The 10,570-nt window shown below is 48.7% G+C and overlaps 1 pseudogene; it reads right to left on the reverse strand.

The window, feature by feature from the left end:
* Nucleotides 1–4,444: 4,444 nt before the first annotated feature.
* LOC135534227 (N-acetylmuramoyl-L-alanine amidase-like) lies at nucleotides 4,445–6,677 on the reverse strand (annotated as a pseudogene).
* Between the last annotated feature and the right edge of the window lie 3,893 nt (nucleotides 6,678–10,570).

Below are 10,570 nucleotides of genomic sequence, written 5' to 3' on the forward strand. Positions count from 1 at the left end.
ACAAAACGTAACACGAATCTAAATACAAATACTACAAAAACAAAGAACGTAATGAACGTAACGAAAACCGAAACAGCCTATACTTGTGTAAACTAACACAGAGACAGGAACAAGGACACTAAGGACAATCACCCACGAAACACACAAAGAATATGGCTGCCTAAATATGGTTCCCAATCAGAGACAACGATAATCACCTGACTCTGATTGAGAATCGCCTCAGGCAGCCATAGACTAACGCTAGACATCCCACAAAACCCCAAGACAAAAACACACCACAATAACCCATGTCACACCCTGGCCTGACCGAATAAATGAAGAATAAACATAATATATTTTGACCAGGGCGTGACAGAACCCCCTCCCCCCCCTAAGGTGCGGACTCCCGGACGCACATCAAAACAATAGGGAGGAAACGGGTGGGCGTCTGTCCATGGTGGCGGCTCCGGCGCGGGATGTGGAACCCACTCTATAAATGTCTTAGTCCCCCCTCCTCGCGTCTTAGGATAGTCCACCTTCGCCGCCGACCATGGCCTAGTAGTCCTCACCCAGAACCCCACTGGACTGAGGGGCAGCTCGGGACAGAGGGGCAGCTCGGGACAGAGGGGCAGCTCGGGACAGAGGGGCAGCTCGGGACAGAGGGGCAGCTCGGGACAGAGGGGCAGCTCGGGACAGAGGGGAAGCTCGGGACAGAGGGGCAGCTCGGGACAGGGGCAGCTCAGCACTGAGGGGCAGCTCAGCACTGAGGCGAAGCTCGGGACTGAGAGGAAGCCCAGCACTGAGAGGAAGCCCAGCACTGAGAGGAAGCCCAGCACTGAGAGGAAGCCCAGCACTGAGAGGAAGCTCAGGCAGGTAGTTGGCTCTGGCAGATCCTGGCTGGCTGGCGGATCTGGAAGAGTCTGGTTGACTGGCGGATCTGGAAGAGTCTGGTTGACTGGCAGATCTGGAAGAGTCTGGTTGACCGGCAGATCTGGAAGAGTCTGGCTGACTGGCAGATCTGGAAGAGTCTGGCTGACTGGCAGATCTGGAAGAGTCTGGCTGACTGGCAGATCTGGAAGAGTCTGGCTGACTGGCAGATCTGGAAGAGTCTGGCTGACTGGCGGATCTGGAAGAGTCTGGCTGACTGGCGGATCTGGAAGAGTCTGGCTGACTGGCGGATCTGGAAGAGTCTGGCTGACTGGCGGATCTGGAAGAGTCTGGCTGACTGGCGGATCTGGAAGAGTCTGACTGACTGGCGGATCCTGGCAGACTGACGGATCTGGCTGCTCCACGCTGACTGGCGGCTCTGGCTGCTCCACACTGACTGGCGGCTCTGGCTGCTCCATGTAGGCTGACAGCTCTGGCGGCTTCTTACAAACTGGCAGCTCTGGCGGCTCCGTGCAGACTGGCTGCTCCGTGCAGACTGGCAGTTCCTTGCAGACTGGCAGCTCCTTGCAGACTGGCAGCTCCTTGCAGACTGGAAGCTCTGGCTGCTTCATGCATACTGGCAGCTCCATGCAGACTGACAGCTCCTTGTAGACTGGCAGCTCCTTGCAGACTGACAGCTCCATGCAGACTGGCAGCTCCGGTTGCTCCATGCAGACTGACAGCTCTGGCTGCTCCATGTAGACTGACAGCTCTGGCTGCTCCATGTAGACTGACAGCTCTGGCTGCTCCATGCAGACTGACAGCTCGGGCTGCGCTAAACAGGCGGGAGACTCCAGAAGCACAGGAGAGGAGGAAGGCTCTGGCTGCGCTAAACAGGCGGGAGACTCCGGCAGCGCAGGAGAGGAGGAAGGCTCTGGCTGCGCTAAACAGACGGGAGACTCCGGCAGCGCAGGAGAGGTGAGGCGCACAGTAGGTCTGATGCGTGGTGCTGGCACTGGTGGTACTGGGCCGAGGACACGCACAGGAAGCCTGGTGCGGGAGCTGCCACCGGAGGGCTGGGGTGTGGAGGTAGTACTGGGTAGACCGGACCGTGCAGGCGCACTGGAGCTCTTGAGCACCAAGCCTGCCCAACTTTACCTGGCTCGATGCCCACTCTAGCCCGGCCAATACGAGGAGCTGGTATATACCGCAGCGGGCTATGCATCCGCACTGGAGACACCGTGCGCTCCACAGCATAACACGCTGCCTGCCCGGTCTCTTTAGCCCCCCGGTAAGCACAGGAAGTTTGCGCAGGTCTCCTACCTGGCGTAGCCATACTCCCTGTGAGGCCCCCCCCCCCCCCTCCAATACATTTTTGGGGCTGACTCTCGGGCTTCCTTCCGCGCCGCCGTGCTTGCTTCGCCATCTCCATTCTCCTACAACCTTCTTCGCACTGCTCCAGTGAATCCCAGGCGGGCTCCGGCACTCTCCCTGGGTCGACCGCCCACCTGTCTATTTCCTCCCAAGTAGTGTAGTCCTGATATTGTTGCTCCTGCTGCTGCTATTGCTTCTCCTCATACCAATGCCTCTCAGCTCTCGCCGCCTTCAGTTCTTCTTTGAGGCGGCGATATTCTCCAGGCTGATCCCAGGGTCCTTCTCCAAACAATTCGTCCTCCCATGTCGATACCTCCTTTTGTTGCTCCTTGGGGCGGCTACACTCCCTTGTTTAGCCCAGGGTCCTCTCCCATCGAGGATTTCCTCCCAAGTCCAAAAGTCCTTTTTACGCTGCTCCTGCTGCTGCCTTTGCTGTTTCTTCTGTGGCTCCTGCCTGTTGACACACTGCTTGGTCCGATTGTGGTGGGTGATTCTGTAACGGTTTTCATGCGGTGAAAGAGAGTAGGACCAAAATGCAGCGTGTAGATTGCGATCCATGTTTAATGAACAAAACGTAACACGAATCTAAATACAAATACTACAAAACAAAGAACATAATGAACGTAACGAAAACCGAAACAGCCTATACTTGTGTAAACTAACACAGAGACAGGAACAAGGACACTAAGGACAATCACCCACGAAACACACAAAGAATATGGCTGCCTAAATATGGTTCCCAATCAGAGACAACGATAATCACCTGACTCTGATTGAGAACCGCCTCAGGCAGCCATAGACTAACGCTAGACATCCCACAAAACTCCAAGACAAAAACACACCACAATAACCCATGTCACACCCTGGCCTGACCGAATAAATGAAGAATAAACATGATATATTTCGACCAGGGCGTGACACTAAGAGGAGTGGAATCCAGTCATTGAGTGGAACACATCTATCCTGGATCCTCTTGTAGCCTTGGTGCCAGAAGTCATTCCTATGCCACTGGGTGTCACTGTCTCTCTCTCTCTCTCGACAGATGCAGCTATACTGATCAAAACATGTTATGTTATAAGAGTTATAAGTTCATATAAGGAAACCAGTCATTTTAAATAAATAAATTAGGCCCTAATCTATGGATTTCACATGACTGGGCATAGGCCCACCCACTGGGGAGCCAGGCCCAGCCAATCAGAATGAGTTTTTCCCCACAAAGTAGCATTATCCTCAGCTGTCCGGGTGGCTGGTCTCAGACGATCCCACAGGTGAAGAAGTCAGATGTGGAGGTCCTGGGCTGGCGTGGTTACAGGTGGTCTGCGGTTGTGAGGCCTATTGGACATACTGCCATATTCTCTAAAACAACTTTGGAGGTGGCTTATGGTAGATACATTGACATTCAATTATATGGCAATAGCTCTAGTGGACATTAATGCAGTCAGCATGCCAATTACAAACTCCCTCAACTTGAGACATTTTGTTGTGTGACAAAATTGCGCATTTTAGAGTGGCTCTTTATTGTCCCCAGGACAAGGTGCACCCGTGTAATGAACATGCTGTTTAATCAGCTTCTTGAAATGCCACTCCTATCAGGTGGATGGATTATTTCAGCACAAAATTGGAGAGAAATTCTTTTTTATTTCAGCTCATGAAACATGGGACCAACACTTTACATGTTGCTCTAATATTTTTGTTCAGTATACTGTACATGTCTCTCTGTTGTGTTACAATACTGTAATGTGAAGCAGTGAGATATGGGTCCTAGGTGTAGCTGGTGTAGAGAGTCAGGCGCAGGACAGCAGATATGTGTAATCAACGTACTTTTACTCAAAATGTCAAATAGGCAAAGTAACAAATACACGCACACCCTGACAGACCGAAAGTACAATGAACAATCACTCACAAAAACCAGTGGGGAACAGAGGGTTAAGTAATTGTGGGATTGAAATTAGGTGTGTACAACAAAGACAAAACAAATGGAAAATGAAAAGTGGATCGGCGGTGGCTAGAAGGCCGTGCTGAACACCGCCCGAACAAGGTGAGGGACCAACTTCAGGGAAAGTCGTGACACAGTGACAACCATAAGGGTGAGTGTTATAAACTGTTATAACTCTAAAACACACTATTATCATGGATATAACAAATTGATACCCCCATACAATCCAATGAGACATTTTGACAAAATTGGTTTTATTCCATGCTGCTTTTTACACGCTTGTCTTCTTCATTGGTCCTTTCTCGATGTGCTGGTTTCCTGTAAAAGGTTGCTATGTCAGCAGCATGTCGGCAGCATCAATATCAACAGTGGACAAAAAGATTAATGTTGGTGTTTATCACTAATGTCTAATGTAGGAAAAAGGACACAATTGTATAATGACTGAATAGTGTTCTGGTGCAACTGTGATGCCCTTTTGATTGTTGTCAGCGATTGGGTGCAGAGATGTCGCGGAGTCAGGCGCAGGACACAGGTTTTGAGCAACACAACGGAGTTTACTCAAAAGTCAGGCAAAAATTCCAAATAGGAACATACATACAAACTAGCACATACAACAACCACTAAAGACACCAACAATCACGGACAGAACAGACGTGTATGCCAGAGGGTTAAATAAGGAACATGATATGGGAATTGAAACCAGGTGTGTGTAATACAGACAAAACAAAATAAAACTGGAATATAGATGTGTGGTGACTAGAAAGCCGGTGACGTCGACCGCCGAACACCAACTGAACAAGGAGAAGGGCCGACTTCGGTGGAAGTCGTGACAATTGTGTATGTATTAAAAGGTTTCATTTGACATTGACTGACAGTATAGTAGCCTATAATACTGAACAGTCTCTCACCCCAAAGTGCTCCCAGCCCCTGATCTCTGAGTAGAGGGCGTCTCCTGGACATGAGGTGTCCACCAGCTGCCGGTGCCCGTGGAGGGTGAAGTTGGCCTGCAGGCGCCCGCCATCCACTGCACACTTGGCCAGGTGTTGGTGCACCAGATCCAGGGCGTGGCGTGAGGGCAGAGAGGAGGAGTAGTTGCCAATGAAGGCCACGCCGTAACCATAAGGGTTCTGCCCCCTGGTGTGGTTGCCAAGGTGATGCCAGCCGCGCCCCTCGTAGATGTACCGGTCAGAACCCACCTACAAAGCTGAGGGGAACATACATTTAGGAGTTGGAGTGATAGAACAAATTGCATTATCTCACAACCCTGATTCTTGTTATAGCATCTTGTTATTATATTTTGCTTCAGGTTATACTGTATAACATCATGTTAAGATTTGCTACAGTATAATATGACTGCTTCAGTAATTGTAGGCTGACACAGTACTCTTGTCTCCGTCTTTGAAGCTTAGTATAAAGGGTTTGTTAATATCTGCGAATGGATGAGGGGGTCAAAGTTCACCTATATACGATTTCGGCCCAGCCGCGGACTTCTTGGTGGAAGCGCTGCATGGCCCTCATGCTCCTGGAGAACTGCTTGAAGGAGTGACAGGGCCTGTCTGGCTCGAAGGTGTGGTGGATATACAGGAAGGGGAGGGGCAGGGCAAGAGGGAAGGGGGACCCTCGGTAGGGTTTCGACCCCCCAATGACACCGTGGGATGATGGGAGGGCAGTCTGGAGAGGAGAGGTTGAACCAGAGTAGAACAGGTTCAATTACTCTTCATGTTTACAGACCAATATTCTGTAAACTTCAAATGAGTAGCCATTTATCACCTACAATTTCATAATTACAGGGGTAAATGATTCCCTCTCTCCTTCCCTGAGACTCACTCCAGTATCTGTGGTCAAATTCCAGCATTCCGTCTCTCACTGCATTTTTCCACCCCTGTATCCTTGGCTATCCACTGAGTGTCTTCCAGCCTCCACACCAGGTATAGGCTCTCCATCACCTGCCTCTGGGTGTCCAGGGTGCCCAGCAGGGCTTGGGCAGTCTCTCTACGCTTGGGGCCGATGTGGCTGGATACAACCCCCAGGTCTTACCCCTCCAGGACATGGTTGTGGTAACCCTTCAGCACCTCGCTGAGTTTACCAGGCTGTTCAGAGGGGGCCAGGCTGGTAAGATCCATGCTCAAGATGGACCCACCCTGTTGGCGAGGGCATCGGTGGCCAGGGTGAGCACCCGCGACATCTGGAACACTCTGGGATGGGTCACGTTGTCCCAGCAGCCGTCCTGGAAGCTAAGGAACAATAACCCTAGGTTTTTGGCCAAGGTGAGGGGAAACATGCCCAGCTTCGCTTTCAGACCCACCTCAATGCCTAGAAGCATGGGAGTGATGTCCACTGTGGTGCCATCTTGGGTCAGAACGACCCCTCTCTCCTCACCACGGTCCACATAATGGTGGATGGTTTGTCGAATAAGCCAAAGAGAGTGGTGTTGAACACGGAGGTGTGGGTGTGGTTGATGTTGTTGGGTGAATGGGTCCTCATGTCTTGCCATCCTGCGTATCCTCCTCATTTGAGACATCTGATCTGATGCTATCTTAACAATGGGAAGCTGAGACATTTCACAACTCTGTCTAGGGGCCTGTCTCATTCATCACCTCTATCATCTATTCGGATCAAACTTGAAATTCATACATTAACGACAACAAGATGTAGAATATTTATTGAATGACATTTAATAGAACATCATCACCATCTGTGGGTCATCTGACACAGATACATGTGGTTGTTTGTGTTCAGTGGCTGTTGGGCTCAGTTTCCTGTCTAAACCAGCGGCACTTCCCGCCAGCCAAACAGGTTTGAAAGACTCTAAACCACTTCCTGTGTTGATGCTGCACAGTTGTGATACATGCACCTGTTAAATACTTCAATATCACATCACACACTGGTCGATGTCTGTTTCATGAGATTGTGAGTTTGAATTGGACCGACAGCCAAGAAATCTGATCCAACACCATTGGATAGGTGAAAACAGGTTTCCACAATACAGTTCTCTCTGATCAGTGCCAGACCAGAGAACCATTTTCAAAGTACTCTCCTTTGAGTTGTGGAGCCTCCTTTGAAATGTCTCCTTATGCAACCTAAAACTGACTTAGAAGACATACTAGCAACTTCCAATAGCTTTGTCAAAGCCCCACCACGACAACCATTATTTATCTAAACCTTTACTCAGAAACACTGGAGAGCACTATTACACCAAAATAACTGAACTGTTGTCAGGAGATACAATTGAACATACTGTAACACGCTATTTTAAATCCCTGCGTTGGTTGCCTGTTGTTTTATAATTGAATTTAAAAGCACTACGTTGCCCTGCACCTGAGTACATGTCTGATATGCTTTTAAGATACTGTATGTGCCCGGTCGGTCCCTCAGATCCTCTGGCACGGGTTTTTTAGTTGTTCCAGAGGTGAGAACCAAAACGTGTGGTGAGGCTGCCTTCAGCCACTATGGTCCTGGCCTTTGGAACAGCCTGCCGGAGGATCTGAAGGCCTCAGAAACTGTTGACATTTTGAAGAGCTACTTATTAGCCGTGATTTTGCTTAGTCCTACTATCTATTTTACCCCATTGTATTTATCTTATTTATTTTCATTTATTTTAGTGCATTAGTCTCTCATGTCCACTGTGATTGTTTTACTATTTTCATTTCTCATTTTTGTATTTCTAACCTTTTATATTCTATGCACTTTGAAATGCATCATCTGTAAGAAATGTGATATGCAAATAAAGTTATGATTTGGTTTTGATGAGGAAAATAGCCCACAGTGGTGCAATTCAACCAACAAACTTAAATTGATATGCAAAGTCTCTCAAATGATCTTGTACATATTTACGGGTGTGTAATGCAGTAATACTGTGATTAATGCATACTTAAGCACTTCTAAAAAAGCTTAATTGTCTGGATAGTTAATTAGTAAGTGTTATTTAAAGCATTCTTCATACGTACATCGTAAGTCATATGAAAAACACTCATGAAAGCAGTTTTTTGTTGTGGTTCAGATCCCCTTTATTTGTATTATTAAAAAGAGCCAGTTGGAAGGAAAGGGGGAGATGGTGGAGAAAGTGTTGCCCGGAGTTGTGTGTGCTTGAGTCACTCCTCTTTGGGGAGGCTGTTGGCGCATGTGAAGAACTTCCACACACGTCGGAAGAATCGTAGAACGCCATTTTTCTTCTGCTTCTTTGTTTCACTGCGCACCACTTCCGCTGTGTTCGACACCTCGGGCACTCCACTGCACACCTCAGGAAGGCTCTCGTTGGATCCAAAATAGGACTAAACAGACCATGCAGAGCAGTGCAAGAGTAAGACCAACACAAGTCCTTTAGCTGTTTCACAAAACATACCACAGACATCCAAAGTCAAAGATTATAGTAGCTAATTTCTAATATTGTCCAGTTTCAGACAACCCTGATGCACCCCACTTAGAAAGACAGTTGACCTTTCATTCACGAAACAGGCTTCTTGTTCCTTACCTTTGGGAGTCTTGCAATCATATCATTGAAGTCTTTGGTCAGCTGATCTTCCCAGCCCTCCTTCAGCCACCCTTTGGATTTCACCACCTTGCTGAGGACATTTTCAGTGTCCCGAAGTTCTTCAGCAGCCTTTGTCTTTGATTCACTGGCTTCACTGGGTCTTCCACAGGGTTTGACACCTCAGGGACCTCCACTGCATACCTCAGGACCTCCACTGCATACCTCAGGACCTCCACAAACCTCAGCATACCTCAGGACCTCCGCTGCAAACCTCAGGACCGCTACACAGCTCAGCCTCTTCATTGCACACCTCAGCATGGCTCTCGGTGGATAGCTGCACCACCTTTCTCAGGACATTTCCAGTGTCCAGAAGGTCTTCAGCAGCTTCAGTCGTCATTGTGTCACTGGACACCTCTCCCACTGCATTTGACACATCAGGCACTCCACTGCACACATTTGGTCCTCTGATACACATCTCAGGAAGGCTCTCGTTGGATCCAAAATAGGACTAAACAGACCATGAGGAGCAGTGAAAGAGTAAGAACAACACATATGTCCTTTAGCTGTTTCACAAAACATACCACAGACATCCAAAGTCAAAGATTATAGTAGCTAATTTCTAATATTGTCCAGTTTCAGACAACCCTGATGCACCCCACTTAGAAAGACAGTTGACCTTTCATTCACGAAACAGGCTTCTTGTTCCTTACCTTTGGGAGTCTTGCAATCATATCATTGAAGTCTTTGGTCAGCTGATCTTCCCAGCCCTCCTTCAGCCACCCTTTGGATTTCACCACCTTGCTGAGGACATTTTCAGTGTCCCGAAGTTCTTCAGCAGGCTTTGTCTTTGTATCACTAGACACCTCTTCCACTGGGTTTGACACCTCAGGGACTCCACTGCATACCTCAGGACCTCCGCTGCACACCTCAGGACCTCCGCTGCACACCTCAGGACCTCCACTGCACACCTCAGGACCTCCGCTGCACACCTCAGGACCTCCGCTGCACACCTCAGGACCTCCGCTGCACACCTCAGGACCTCCGCTGCACACCTCAGGACCTCCACTGCACACCTCAGGACCTCCACTGCACACCTCAGGACCTCCGCTGCACACCTCAGGACCTCCGCTGCACACCTCAGGGACTCCTCTGCACACCACCTTGCTGAGGACCTTTCCATCTCCAGCAGCGTCTTTCTCCACACTGACCAGGGCCAGCGACTCATCCTGAACATCCACCACATTGTTATTCGGAGACTCCTCTGAAGCCTCCTCATTGGTGTTGTCAATGTCAGCAGCCCCAGCGACGCTGGACGGGCACTTGGTCTTTGGACTTTTCTCTTCAATTAGAGTTTCCTTTGAAGAGGTCTCAGAATGTCCATACAGCTCAGTGAGCTGTAAATGGACAGAGACATACATAACTATCCTATAGCTACTTCACAAATACAACAAACCAGACATCCAACGTTGACTGTAACATTGACCAACTTTGAACACCATATTATACACAGAAATGACAATGATGCTTGACATTTTATTCAAAGAAACAATATTGGCATTGCAGATGGCTCTTATGTCTTACCTCAGTGGCCTTGCATGTCTCATCCTTTAGGTGCAAGAAGTTCAACTTCCAACACTCCTCTTTCAGAAGCTGGATGGCTTCGTTGGGCGCCGAGTCCACGGTGAAATCAGACATCCTTAATTCATCCTGAACTCTCTGGCAACTGACCAGGAGAACTCTCTCTGTCTCCTGTAATTCCAGGCCCCTCTTTGTATCCCAAGTCTATGTAACAACATAATATGTCATTAACAGAGTGTTGATGTATCAGGTGAGACTGGACACTGGTCCATCATTGAAATGATGGGAGAAATTATTAATTTGAACTGATAGCTACTGTTTTTCTCTTTTGGTCCAAAAATGAGCTTGCTGATATCTTAAGGGCT

This window comes from Oncorhynchus masou, unplaced genomic scaffold, assembly GCF_036934945.1.
Source record: "Oncorhynchus masou masou isolate Uvic2021 unplaced genomic scaffold, UVic_Omas_1.1 unplaced_scaffold_3170, whole genome shotgun sequence".
Taxonomy (NCBI): domain Eukaryota; kingdom Metazoa; phylum Chordata; class Actinopteri; order Salmoniformes; family Salmonidae; genus Oncorhynchus; species Oncorhynchus masou.